The sequence below is a fragment of the Coregonus clupeaformis genome, chromosome 36 (genome assembly GCF_020615455.1).
Source record: "Coregonus clupeaformis isolate EN_2021a chromosome 36, ASM2061545v1, whole genome shotgun sequence".
NCBI lineage: Eukaryota > Metazoa > Chordata > Actinopteri > Salmoniformes > Salmonidae > Coregonus > Coregonus clupeaformis.
This window is the reverse complement of record NC_059227.1, coordinates 29,422,634-29,437,387: the sequence shown is the minus strand read 5'-3', so window position 1 is coordinate 29,437,387 and position 14,754 is coordinate 29,422,634. Positions and strand designations below refer to the sequence as shown.

The 14,754-nt window shown below is 44.9% G+C and overlaps 1 pseudogene; it reads right to left on the bottom strand.

Moving 5' to 3' along the window:
• Positions 1–6,270, bottom strand: part of LOC121552158 — a 32,414-nt pseudogene extending 26,144 nt beyond the window's left edge.
• Between the last annotated feature and the right edge of the window lie 8,484 nt (positions 6,271–14,754).

Genomic DNA, 14,754 nt, shown 5'->3' with positions numbered 1-14,754 from the left:
CTTTGTCAAAAAAGAGCCTCTTTTCCATAATACGTCCGAGAGCGTTCAAATCTCACCCTCTCTTCCTTACCACTCTAAGAGCCGTTCAGCCCACCGAGGGTGCGTTGCTGAACAGGCACTAAGAGTAGGTATCCAGAAGACCTCAATCAGGTCGTCACATCACACTTCACGTATAAGAAGTGCTTTACATAGAAGGCAGCAGTCCCGGTCAGATTCTGACATGAGGACGCAGCCGCTATTTGGGGATGGCGCACTAGCACAGACTAAGGTCTCCACTAGTACGAGCCAGACCCATGCTGCGTTCACGGAGGGCCCGATTACCGCGGTCACCAAGGTGCCCAGAGTATCGGCGCCCCCAGGCATTGTAACACAGCAGCTATCTGGGGACGGCGCATTATCGCAGACCAAGGTCTCGGTTAATGCGATTCAGACCCATGCTACGTTCACGGAGGGCAGGATTACTAGCGTTATGGGTATAACCAAAGTATCGGCTCCCCTGACAGAACGAGCCAGTACTCACCACACTGAGCGTGAATCAACCAACCAGGGGTGCAGTGTTGAACACACACAGAAGGTGAAAGTCAAGAAGGTATCAAGGCGCCGCCTTGTTTTACCTCATAGAGACCTCATACTACAGACTTCTAGGAGTACTGTAGTGAAGGGCTCTGATAGCGAATTGCAGTCACCTAAGATGACGCAATCGCTTGCTGGGGATGGTGCCCTGCCGCAGGCTGTGGCCTCGGTCAGCGCAATTCAGACCCGCGATGCGTTCAAGGAGGGCAAGAATATGACGGTTACGGGTTTAACCGACGTCCCTACTCCTCTTTCTTTCTCAGAACGCATCGATAGTTCCTCTCCCTTTCACGGGAGGCCCACCTTGGGCTGTTCCACCACTTCAATGTTGGGGAACAGTGGCGGTAAGGGCCATAGAGGAATACAGGTCCTTCCTACTGGATGCACCACAGCTTCGCGCCCAGCCGCTTTCTCTGCATTGCTGGCAGTGGCGAAGAAGCTGCACCCTCTCACGCTGGCTAGAACAGACGTTGCAGAAGGGTTATGCTCTCCAATTCCACCGGACCCCACCCCCGTTCAGGGGAGTGGTGGAGACGGTGATGAAAACGCCAGACAAAGTGGCCGCTCTGATGACAGAGATTACGGAACTTTTGGCGAAGGAGGCGGTGACAGTAGTTCCCCGGGAGCAAAGGAACAAAGGGCTATATTCGCCTTATTTCCTAGTGCCCAAAAAGACGGGGGGGAGTGAGGCCGATTTTGGATTTACGCATTCTCAACGAGAGCATAACCAAACGGCCCTTCCGAATGCTAACGACAAAACGTCTGCTGGAATGTGTCCAGAGAGGGGACTTTTGTACGAGCATAGACCTAAAGGACGCGTACTTTCATGTGCCGGTTCAGCCGCGTCACAGGAAGTTTCTGCAGTTCGCCTTTCAAGGGGTGGCGTACGAATACACGAGGATGCCATTTGGGTACGCCCTGGCACCTCGCACATTTTCCAAGTGTGTGGAGGCGGCATTGGAACCGTTGCGTCGTCAGGGAATACGGCTACTAGCCTACCTGGACGACCTACTGGTTCTCGCCCCGTCAGCAGAGCTGGCGATCACTCACACAACACAGACAGTGATGCATCTCACAAGTCTGGGGTTTGCTGTGAATTGGAAAAAGAGCGCGCCCTGGCCCACTCATCAGATTGTCTACCTGGGGATACAGCTAGACACTGTGAGGATGAGGGCCCGAATCTCGGACCCCCAAAGGGTAGCCTTGTTGCTAGCCCTAAGGAAGTGTCGTCCGAATCACACGGTGACGGCGCTGTCGATCATGTCACTTTTGGGTCTCATGTCGTCAGCCCACTCTGTGGTTCCGCTGGGACTCCTGCATATGCGCAGGATGCAGCAATGGTTCGCCCAACTAAGACTAGACCCATTGCGGCAACGTCATCGGTTGGTGGTGGTTCCCCTCTCGCTCAGTGCAGACCTAAACTATTGGAGAAACTCGCGCGTTCTCACGCACGGAGTCCCGATAGGAAAGGTGTCCTCTCACATCCCAGTATTCACGGATGCGTCCCTGACGGGATGGGGAGGGACATGTCAGACACAAGCGATAGGAGGTGTGTGGCCTCAATCAGGTCGTCACATCAACCTCCTGGAGTTGGAAACGGTTCGACTGGTTCTGACCCACTTCGCGTCTACCCTTCGTGGTCGCGATGTGCTGGTCTGGTCAGACAACCGGACCACAGTAGCCCACATAAATCACCAGGGAGGAGTCAGGTCTCCTGGTCTCCATCGGGCGGCAGAGGAATTGTGGCTGTGGGCTCACGAGCACCTTCGCTCATTAAGAGCAGCACACATTCCGGGCTACTTGAACGTAGGAGCAGACCTCATGTCAAGAGGGGGTCCTCGAGATGACGAGTGGTGTCTGCATCCAGACATTGTTCTCCAGATTTGGGAACAATTCGGGAGAGCCGAGGTGGACCTATTCGCGTCACGCGTGAACGCGCAATGTCCTCTGTGGTTCTCTCTGAGGGAACAGGACGAACCGCCACTGGGAAGGGACGCCTTTGCGCACCAACCATGGCCGAGAGTTCTCCTGTATGCATTCCCTCCGCTGTCCTGCATTCTCCCACTGCTAGCCAGGGTGAGGTCAGGGGGGCTGTCGCCCGGGGGCTCCGTGGTTTGCGGAGATGAGTCAGATGTTGATTGCGCCACCTTGGCCAATTCCACATCGACGGGACGCGTTGTCTCAGGCGGCTGGCACGATAGGGAAATTGCCCATAATCGGCCAACCACTGAAGGCCTGGCTGCTGAGAGGGACAGGCTAGAGCGCCGTGGGTTATCTGATGCAGTGATCAGGACCATACAGGGTTCACGTGCCAGTTCCACTTCTAAGATGTATGCCAGTAGATGGAACGTGTTTTCACGATGGTGTGTCACACAAGGTGTAGACCCCATGAGCTGTCAGGTGGAGAGTATTCTCTCTTTTCTACAGCTCATGTTTGATAAGCAAAAATCGCCTGCCACGATTAGAGTGTTTGCAGCAGCGATTTCAGCTTGTCATGAGGGTTTTGGCAGAGACAATGTCTTTAGCCACCCTCTAGTGAAACGCTTCCTATTAGGAACGCGGCGACTTAGGCCAACACCTAGAGTCACGCTTCCTCAGTGGGATTTGGCTTTGGTACTCGAAGCGCTATGTAAGTCGCCGTTCGAGCCATTGAATCAAATACCCCTCAAGATGCTGTCTATAAAGACAGCACTGTTGCTCGCTTTGACTACAGCTAAGCGGGTCAGTGATTTGTGTGCTCTTTCAATGAGACCTGACTGCTTGGCCATCAATGGTGACCTGAGCAGAGCAGTGTTACGTCCTAACCCGGCATTTGTGCCGAAGGTTATTAAGAGTTCATATAGGTCACAGACCGTGGAGCTGTGGGCTTTTTCTCCTCCTCCTCATAGAGAGAGGAGTGAGGAAAAGCTCCATCGCCTGTGCCCGGTACGCGCTTTGGCGTGTTACGTCGAGCGCACAGCAGCGATTAGGTCATCGCCTCAGTTGTTTGTGTGTCACGGTGCGGCTGCACTAGGTAGACCACTTTCAAAACAGAGGTTGTCTCATTGGCTTTGTGAAGGCATTGAGACAGCTTATGAGGCAGCGGGGCGGCAATTGCCTCAGGGTATCAGAGCTCACTCCACTCGTGGAGTAGCGGCTTCTACTGCCCTTTTCAGAGGAACAGGAGTAGAGGATATCTGTAGAGCAGCATCCTGGTCGACGCCGTCTCCATTTATCCGTTTCTATCTCTTAGATATGTCTTCTAATTCTCTGGCTCGATCTGTACTCAGCGTGGCTGAAGGGAGATCTTGAGCAAGAAAGAGAGGAGAAGCAGGACTGTGGACACAGGTTTCCATCAGGTCCGCTTTGGTTAGGAAGACGTGTTTTTTGACAGATGTGTTTTCTAACTCTTTGGCTCGGTCTGTACTCAGCATAGCTGAAGGGAGATCTTGAGCTAGGAAGAGAGGGAAAAGCAGGACTATGGACAGGGTTTCCATCAGGTCCGCTTTGGATAGGAAAACATATTTTGTGGCATGAATCCTGACTGACAGGGTCAGTACAGTAGAGGCATGCGTTGATTAACATAATGTGAGGTCATCTAGCTGCTTGTTCAGTTAGTATGACTCATGTTTTTGTTCCTGCCCACTAATCTCTGGGATTCCATTGAGTGAGTGAGGCGGTCTACCGCGTTTACAATGTAGAGTGACACTTGGTGTCATTCCATTAGTGGTCGGTAGTGTTTTCACAGGATATTGAGGCACATCTATCTGCTAGTACAGATTAGTATGGCTTATATTCTGGTGATCTGCCCACTAGTCATTGGCATTGCCATTGGACTAGGTGGGGCGGGTCTTTAACCGATGACGCGGTATATTGTGACGCCCGTAGGGTTTTTTAGTTGCAGTACTGCGGGACTCGGTTGCAGCCATTGCTAGGCCTGACTTTCTCGTTTCGATGGGAAGTGTTAGGCTCGGCAGGGAGTACATTTTGGAGCGCTACGCTCCGCCTTAAACCACTAGGAGCAGAGCTCCCCTATGGGGCGGAGCTCCACGATATAGAACGATTAGTTACCGGAGTGTAACTCCAGTTCTATGAGTGGAGCGGAGCCCCATAGGACTTAAGGCCCTGCCGACCCTCTCTAGTCTCGCTGAAGAAAAATATCTCGGGAGGCTGATTGAGGGGAGGCATCCCCTCTTATAGGGACACCTGTACTCCTATTGGCTGTAGGTGTGTGCATAATTTTGTCTCAGGCTGCTGCTGCCGTAGGGCAGAGGGTAAACCACTAGGAGCAGAGCTCCCCTATGGGGCTCCGCTCCACTCATAGAACTGGAGTTACACTCCGGTAACTAATCGGTTTGTTTTGGATTAACCTAGGACTTCACGTATCGTTTGGTTTATTGTTTTGTTTGTGTGTGTACTAAATAAAAGATGTACGCATATCACGCTGCGCCTTGGTCCGCTTCCTCTAACGATCGTGACACATCCACTGCCAGCCACTCAGATATTTTATCAGCCAGAATTTTTACCCAGACATAATTACATTTACAAAAAAAGGATGACCATGTTTTGTAATGTTTCTAAAACAAGAAATGTATTAGTAAGAAGTAATGTGGTATATTGCTAAATTTAACCAAAATATCAGATTACATCAAATGTTCAGCTGCCACTTTAAGGGTGGGAGGTTACTGTTGTAACGGGGCCACTCAAGTATTGTCACGTGTGTGTGTGTGTGTGTGTGTGTGCCTGCGTGCATGTGTCTGTGTGTGTGAGAGATTTTGGATCTGACTACTAGCAGTAGATGGCATCTCTTCAATATTAGTTGAAGCAGCAGCTCAAACACAAATTGAAATAAAACCGAGTTTGTGAACAAAACAATGTAAATAGCTAAGAAACACGAGACTCTTGAGTAAATTGACCAACTTTTATGGTCACTGCCAGGCAGTGTTGCTGCGCGAGGTTGGATATAGGATTCGTATTAGCAGCTATGAAACAAAATGGCAGAAATACTTGGAAAACAGCTACTGCTGTATTTTCCTGCTATAAATCACAACTCACACATGTGCTCATACTTGACTTTTGACTATATATTTTTTTTAGCAAATGCGAATGTAATGCTATCACTGTAGAGCCCTGCAAATTGAAAAAAAAATATAGAGTCGAAAGTAAAGTATGAGCAAATGTGTGAGTTGTGATGACCAGTACCTTTCTCCACTGTGGGCTACTAAGGGGAAGGTAGAGAGTGATTCATCTCTGAGATCCACTGTTCAAGCTATCTGGCCATAATTAAAGGAAATAACATTCTCCAGGCTGTGGACTCTACAGTGTAATTGAAAAATACAGATGAGAGAGAGAGAGAGAGAGAGAGAGAGAGAATCACTTTCTCCAGTTAGAGAACTCGCCTAATGCTGGTTTAATGTAAGAAATTGATTTACCTTTTTATCATTTGTGTCCCGTGAATAGATGTGTTGTTTGATTGATGACTGGAACAGAATGTTTCGAATGGAAAACTGGACAAATGAATGTGGCCTTTGGTCCAGACATGAAATGACCCAGGCAGAAATAGGAAGGGTGTAGGAGGTGGGCCCAGGAGAACCAGCGAGGCCCCTCCCAGGCCAGAGACGAGCCCAGACTGGAGTAGAGTAACAGGAGCAGAAACTCTGGAAGGCACACCGCCAGATGTTCTCTAATGAAGCTGGAGATGATGAGCCTCTCCTCCATTGTGGTACTGCTGTTCTGTTCCTACTGCCTGTTGTACATCCTATGTCTGGGAACACAATTATCCCACACACAAATTTTTTCTCCTGTTCTTGTCCTTTCAGACAGTCTGAGTCACCTTCTCCTTCCATGGCATTATTATCTATGGCCTATCCAGGGGCGAGGAGCGAGGACACATTCTTACACATTCTGTTTCCCGTTTAGACATCTGGACTTTCACTGGGTAAGAGCTGTAGGTGGGGCGGGGATACTCTTCACTTAAGGGCACTTTGGCAGGTGTTCCATCCAGGGGCCCGAACCCTCCACCTCAACGCATCGGAGCACCAGGCTGGTCCATCGAGCTCCTGCAGGCCCATGCACTGCCATTTAACTTCAGTGTTCAATGCTTGAAACTAAATCGTATTTAGAGAGATGACATGTTTTATTCTAATATTTTCCTTAATTTTCTTGTTTAATGAGAAGAACTTGCCATAAAGGCAGTCTGGTCACTTTTATGAACTAAAACATTTTATGGGAGAAACCAATCAATATTTGCAAAGAAACTGTCAAATGGAATGTGTGAATTGCGACTTGCAGCATCTCCACTTGCAGTTAAACCAGCACTTTATTGCAGTTTACAGCATATTGTTAATCTCCATCAGGAAAATGCACTAAAGTGCAGTGGGAAACGAGCTCTCCAGAACAGAGCAGCAGAGACTGCAGGTTGTGTGACCTAGGAATTTACTGCACAATTTCTAGCAGAAGGATATCTTTCTCGTTTAGCATGTAGGGCTACTGTATTGTAGAAATCTGTTTGGGAATGAAAAGGTGTGCCTATTTGTTATTGCTCATGTATTATAGTATATGCCATTAGCATTTGTATGTAAGTACAATCCCTCTCATTTGAAATGAATAAAAAAAACAAAAAACTAACATCCGTTGGAATGAATTAAGATGTTTGGGTCATATCTATGTGGTTGTTACATTGTAAATCAGCAAAGGGAGAATTATCCCCTTTTATAAACATGTAAGGAGCATTGGTATGTGTTTGATTTGGCCTTGGCTGGGCTGGTCAGGAGGAAGTGCTTCAGTCCAGTCCAAATGAAACTGGGATGGTTACCATGTTAAATCACCTTGGGGATCCTACTGCCGGACACATCAGGCTGCTTCCCGGGAGATTTACCGGTGACTGGGCCGCACCACGCTAAATCACAGTGACCACTTACTGTGGAGGGGACAGGGATGGAGAGGAGAGGAGCAGCTAGGGCAAGGTACCAAGAGGAGGGATGGAGGGAGGGAGGAGGGTGACCTACCTGGTTAGTATTGTCAATACTAGAGGGTGAGGGAGAGAAGGCTTTCAGAGGATTTTAGGATTGTGGTGTTACTGACGAGGACTGTGGGTAGTGTTGTCTCAGAGCTGTGGGGAAAATACACATCTGTCATCAGAGGACATTCCAGTGGGCCCCAGTCTTGAGGGGCAGTGGGGAGTAGGGGTCCTCTGTAGCTCAATTGGTAGAGCATGGCGATTATGACGCCAGGGTAGTGGGTTCGATCCCCGGGACCACCCATACGTAAAAATGTATGCACACATGACTGTAAGTCGCTTTGGATATATTATAGGGGGGACTGGGAAAATATCTGCATTGTTTGGATTGTCACCGGGCCCTTGCTAATGACTTTCCCCACAGGATCAGTTTCAGACAAGATGTCTGAGAGAATATCTATTGTCACAGATAGTGTTTGTGTGTTCTGATACATAAGAGGGATTTGATGTAGCATGGGAGTCTGGAGAGAGTTCTCTCTCAGTCAGTGATGTAGCTCCTGATGGCAGTTGCAATAGAATCACAGTTGGTGGAACGTCACATCGGCACCGTTATGAGCTCATATCAAATCATTTTGTTGCACTAATTTATCAGTTGTTGCCTTGAAATCTCTGTTTTTATCCAGTTCAAGAGGATTTGATTAGTAAAAAATGCCTGTCACTGTGTATAAAATAAGACCTCAGGATCCTGATCTTTTGTTTCAGATCCATAGGAAGGGGAGAGCATTTGAGAGCTGATCGTATGATCTAGCTCTGTCTGAAGGTCCATATTAAAATCTTTGAAATGGCATGAATTTCAACTATATATATTCAGCTGTGTGGTATGCACTTGGGTCTGACACATCCTGTAATGTGTTGTTATGGGTTGACCTCTGAGTACACTGGATTTCTCTGAATAACCTGAATGTTTTTTTCTCATGGCAGCAGAGCAGTGCCAATTTAACAGAAATTACTCTGTGCTTCCATCAATGTCAAGTGAAATGACTTTTCATATTGACAAATGATGGCAGTGTTACAGGTTGACTGCACCCCTTTATTTGATATCAAATGAAATATAATGACAGTGTGTAATTTAAGAGAATTGTGTTTCAGATAGTGAAAGAGCGCATTAAAGGTAATGACCATGAGAACCCACTGAAACCACTCATGTGGAGCTTCCCAGTTGTACCCTCTCCAGTACTGTACATTGGGATCATACTGAGATGTGTGTGTATGTGTGTTCATGTTTGTGTGTGCGTGCATGTGTGAGCGAGTGCACGTGTTTACAAGTGCTATGGATGTGTGTGTGTTGTCCATTTGTGTGCCCTGAGGGTCTTTTGCAGTCTCATGAATAGTCTTGACCTGCTTGGACTGCATGTTTTCTCCTAGATTAAGGTCTAAACTGGTTGCTTTCCTGTTTTATAAGTCTGAGGTTGGCTTGTGAACCTCATCAGGAAAACATTTGGTCTGGGTCTGTGTTTATCATGAACATAAACACTCACACTTCCACACAACATTTGTTAGATTTGAAATAAGTAGTAATGATCAATTTATTGGCTGATGTGAACTTGAAAATCTTTAAAGACAAAAAGATGGCCTGCATAAAGACAGGAAAATTTAACTTTTTATACATTAGTTAGTTATATTGGAGGATGAGGACATAGTGTGAAAAAATGCTCTAACCAGTCCACCTACACAACACCTGTAAAGGAATATAGCTAATGAGTGGTTACAGATGCAGGATCTAAAATTTAGCCAGTTTGCTACAGAAGGAAAATAATCCTGCAGCAACAGCAAATGTGAATTATTATGTAGATTATAATTAATTTACATTTTTGTAGGGGTTGATAATTTTTTTGTGAGGATAAATAAAGTCTGAAATTTCAAAGTGCAAATAACAAACTTCAAAAGCCTTTATAAACCTGAAATACACTACGCGTTTTGCATTTCCTGCATTGCACCAAAGTTTTCCTGCAACAGTGTGATCAAATTAAGATCCTACATCTGTAAACACAACAACATTCTGCTCTGCTCATGATTACAATGACTAAAGAGAAAAACGTATCTAAAAGTCAAAAAACTGTTCAGTAAAGACAGTTAATTTCTAAACAGTTCTGTAGTAGCCTGAAATTGTGAGCTCTTGAGAGCTCTGTCCTTTCCTATTTGTATTCGAAGAATACAAGAGTGGGTTTATTTATGGTTTGTTTGACTGGCCGGTGATTGATGTTTATGTTGTGTTATGATGCAACCTTGACTGATGAATCTTAGATCTGGTGACAGTGCATTGTTCAAGGCAGTGAATCAAACATTGATTGAAAGCACCATGAGTGGATTTTCTTCTTGAAATGCTGCAGGCATTTGAAAGGCCCTCAGATGTCACTCATGGTTCAGGCAGCTCACCTTTATTGATACCATGTTGGATTCATGTAGTCTTTTTTTTTTAAATAATGTATTTTATTAATTTTTAGAATCAAACAGCAATTCAGATCATAGAATGTCTTGTGAACTGACATTTTTTTGGCTATTACAGCTACTCTATGCTAAAATGTCGATAATTTAGATAGTTATGATGATCATGATTTTGATGATGATGATGATGATGATGATGATGATGATGAAGAAGAAGAATACAATGACGATGACGTATAAGCCTACTACTACAGGGAAAATGTGGCTGCATTTTATGTTTTAAATCAATGATGTGGATGTGTTCCAACTTGATGCTAAAGGTCAGTTTCTTATTGATTCATCCATTGGTATATTTTTACTGGCAATTTGTGGGAGTGAGATAGCTGTTAAAGATAGTTCTGTTTTTGTAGCATGCAGAATGTTCTCCTGCTGCTCAAATACATCAGACTAGTCTTCGTTCTGCCTTCATCCCATCCATGGTACATATCCATGCATTTTTTCATCTCAGTGTTTTCTACTTGTTGAAAGTCTAGGAACAGTCAGGATCTGTGTTTTCAGTGTAATCCTAGAACACTTCAGGACATGTGGAAGTGGCTTCTACAGCATAACATCTTACTCTGTCAGGCTTGCTGTCTGTCTGACTGTCCGCCTCATATTTTCTCTTGACGTCTCTGTCTGAACCAAGCTTTTTAAGACGCTAATGAATGGCTGATGGCTAAAACGAAAAATATATATAATAATCTTGTCCAATTGCAAATTACAAGTAACATTATCCTGTTAAGGAAGTCATTCATTTGTTAGTGCATGTCCACAGATGTAGTTACTAGGGAAACGGCATGTTGTTTCATTAAAGCCTGGTAGTCAGTGGTGGGGGCTCTAACCCCCTCTCCTGCCTCTCAAGATTGCATTGCAGAGGTCTTAACTGTTCCATAATTGTCTGGTGGCTCTCAATCCCTCATCACCCCGTGTGGGACGTGAACACACTTCCAGCCCTTGAGAAAGAAGAAAGGGATAAACAATAGCTAATTGAATATTTTGTATCAATAGTTGCAACAAAAAAATAAGGTTACTTACCGGTAGCCACTTTGCTTTGCATTACCGTAATTTTCGGACTATAAGCCGCGCCTTTTTTCCCATTTTTCGACCCTGCGGCTTATATAACGGTGCGGCTAATCTATGGATTAAAAAGTTGAAAAGTTTGTGTGTCTGAAACGCTATGTGATACAGTACAGTTTACACAGCACAGTATATGTTCTGTAGCTACTATTGCACTAAATGGTAACACTTGAATACGTTATGCAAATATGCAACTTGTTTGTTGAAATGTTAATAAATGGGAGCTTCCTCAAGCAGCCATCTCTTTCCCGACAATCCCCTCTGTGCACGAACCCTTACATATGGTAATTAAACATTAAAACACCTGCGGCTTATAGTCCAGTGCGGCTTATATATGTACACATCATTCAATTTAGCTGCTGCGGCTTATACTCCGGTGCGCCTTATAGTGCAGAAAATACGGTAATCGATATGTCAGAGTGGGCTTTGCTAGCCATCATGCTAGCCATTCAAATTTGTATTTCATGTTATGGATGGCTATTTAAGAATATGTATACATCTTTGGGGCTGTGGTGGTGATGCTGTCCTGGTGTCAGGCCTGTATCGATCCCCTGCAGTACGCGTGCAGTGTGAGACTGATGCGTGTTGGCGAGTACACACACACACACACACGTCTGAGACTAGCTGTTGCAGGGCTGGACAGGACAGGTGACCCATCTAGAGGAGTGATTGAGTGCCACGCCACTGGGCTTTGGCATTGAGCAGATATTATGTAGCGTTTAAAGGTGCACCCTGCCATGATGATGAATACAGGCAAGATTAAAAATAAATGTTGCTGTATCAGTCAATGCACTTTGTCTTGTTTTTTACCAGACACATTAAGCATCAGGATTAAAGTCTCTAATGTGAACACGGATCTCAACGACAACTTAACTGTCTGCTCGCATATGTCAGAGCAGGGCCTTCATCACTGTTCCATGAGTTTCAACTACTCACTATCTCGGAGAGCAGGAGTCCAGAAGTAGCCTATAGGCCTAAGCCTATATGTTGTTGTGTACTGTGTATTTTAATTGTATACTGGATGAAATGACTGGATGACATAAACTATGTTCATGAGGCATTATAAGCAAGTAATGCTGCATATATCAACTGAGTATTCTAAATGTGAAGCAAATGTTTCATAACAAACTGGAATCTTTCAAATACACCGGGCTGTCAGAGTTCTGAACATGTAGGCCAGACAGACATTCATTTTGAATGCAGGGAAAGGAACCACACTGGGAAAACTGTTAGCTGATAGGAGAGAAAGATCCATCTATTTCTAAGAATCTGGGACACGACTGCAGACAACCCTGGCTGAGGAGTCAGCAGGAATTTGTTTTATCAACTTGAATGAACAATCAGCAGAAGCATAATATGAATGGGAGCGGCATCCACAGTAGTATTGATCGGAGGCTGGAGAGAGCACGGAGAGAAAGAATGAGCCCAGCCTTGTCATCCATACTTCACATACCAAACACAGGCCCACTGTCAGAAACCCACCCCTCCGTGTTCAATAAAATACTTGTATACAATAGCAGCAGCAGATCTCCTAGTAGTACACACAGCCTGTTTGGCTTAGAAATGTTGGAAATAAATAGAGAAGCAGTACAGATGTAGGATCTTAATTTGAGCCAGTTTGCTACAGCAGGAAAATAATCCTGCAGCAACAGGAAATGTGAATTATTATGTGGATTATAATTAATGGACATTTTTGTAGGGGTTGATCTATTTTTCGTTAGGACAAATCCAGTCTGAAATTTCAAAGTGGAAATTACAATCTTTAGAAGCCCTTTTAAAACTCAAATATACTACAAGTTATCAGGAAAATTCTCAGCAACAAAAGAGTGATCAAATTAAGATCCTACATCTGTATTTGGGACACAACTGTCTGAACATCTATGCCTCAAATACACCTTGTGTCAGTTAAAAAGGCCAGTGTGATACCAGTATGAGGTACTTAGCCTTACATTGACATTTTTGTAACGGTCATTTTGGGGTTTCTATTTTTTGAGGTTGTAAATACTACCTCATAATCTGACCTATAACAGTTAGACCAGTGTTATTAGACCTAGACCTTCATCGGCTGGTGAATGTCAGCATTACTCGTGCCACAGAGTTCCTCATTGGCATTCGTAAAACTTTATTTTCTGCAGATTGACTTGGTTTTCAGATGTTCTTCACAGTTCATTTGGCCTGGACATCTGGAGGAACAGCTGGGAGCCATTTTGGAGCAATGGGCCCAGTCTTTGATATAGACTCAGTCAGTGTTCGCTTTCCATACAGAGGCATAACAAAACAGGGGACAACATGCATATCTCTCTCTCTCTCTCTCTCTCTCTCTCGCTCTCGCTCTCGCTCTCGCTCTCGCTCAATTCAATTTCAATTTAAGGGCTCTATTGGCATGGGAAACATGTGTTAACATTGCCAAAGCAAGTGAAGTAGATAGTAAACAAAAGTGAAATAAACAATAAATATTAACAGTAAACATTACACTCAGAAGTTTCAAAAGAATAAAGACATTTCAAATGTCATATTATGTATATATACAGTGTTGTAACAATGTGCAAATAGTTAAAGTACAAATGGGAAAATAAATAAACATAAATATGGGTTGTATTTACAATGGTGTTTGTTCTTCACTGGTTGCCCTTTTCTTGTGGCAACAGGTCACAAATCTTGCAGCTGTGATGGCACACTGTGGTGTTTCACCCAGTAGATAAGGGAGTTTATCAAAATTGGGTTTGTCTCTCTCTCTCTCTCTCTCTCTCTCTCTATCTCTCTCTCTCTCTCTCTCTCTCTCTCTCTCTCTCTCTCTCTCTCTCTCTCTCTCTCTCTCTCTCAGAACCAAGTACGGCTCCCCCTTGGATATTTTTCATCTACGCTCCCATTGAAACTCCTCTGAACTAACGGCCTCGTACTGTATTTAATTTTAAAGCAGAAACCGTTGTGGTGTTTTATGTCCGATTCTTTTAATGGAGTGGCAGAGATGCATCAAACACCGGCCTTGATTGTGACATGATGTCTCAGATATTCCTACCATTGCCAGATTGGAAATCTCTACCGTTGGGGTCATATTTCTGCCAATGCTTGACATCAACAGTTCTGTATGTATGAAGGATGCTGTCTCTCCCTCCCTCTACAGTACCATGAGATAGGGGAGACTGTGGGTATAAAGCTGATGGACCGTGGCTCTACTCTGTAATCTCATACCTGCTGAGTCTCACTCTCCTCTCTGTGAACTCTGTGTCAGACCTGTCACACTGGCCTGGGTCCTTGCTGTCCGGGATCCTTGGGATGTCCAACTCTGACGTCTCTCCATTGAAGTTGAAATTTAAATGGTTAAGGTTAGGTAAGGGTTAGGGTAAGGGTTAAGGTTAGGGTTGTTCCAAGGATCCCAGATAGCACTAACCCACTGGCCTGGGACACAACCCTCTCTCTCTCTGGGGCCTATTCACCATAGGACTCCATTCATATTACAACAACGGCAGTGAAGGAAGTCACAACATTTTTATAAAACTGGTCAGACCGCATGGTACTGTCTATATAACAGCTAGATGTACAATATGGCTCTGATAGTATTGAATTGTCAATGTTACAGATAGATATAGCTACTGTATGTATGGTGTAATATTATTTAGTAGATTATGTTTCACAATCCTCTTCCCTCAGGTCTGTTCCCAGCTGTACTGAACCTGGCCTCC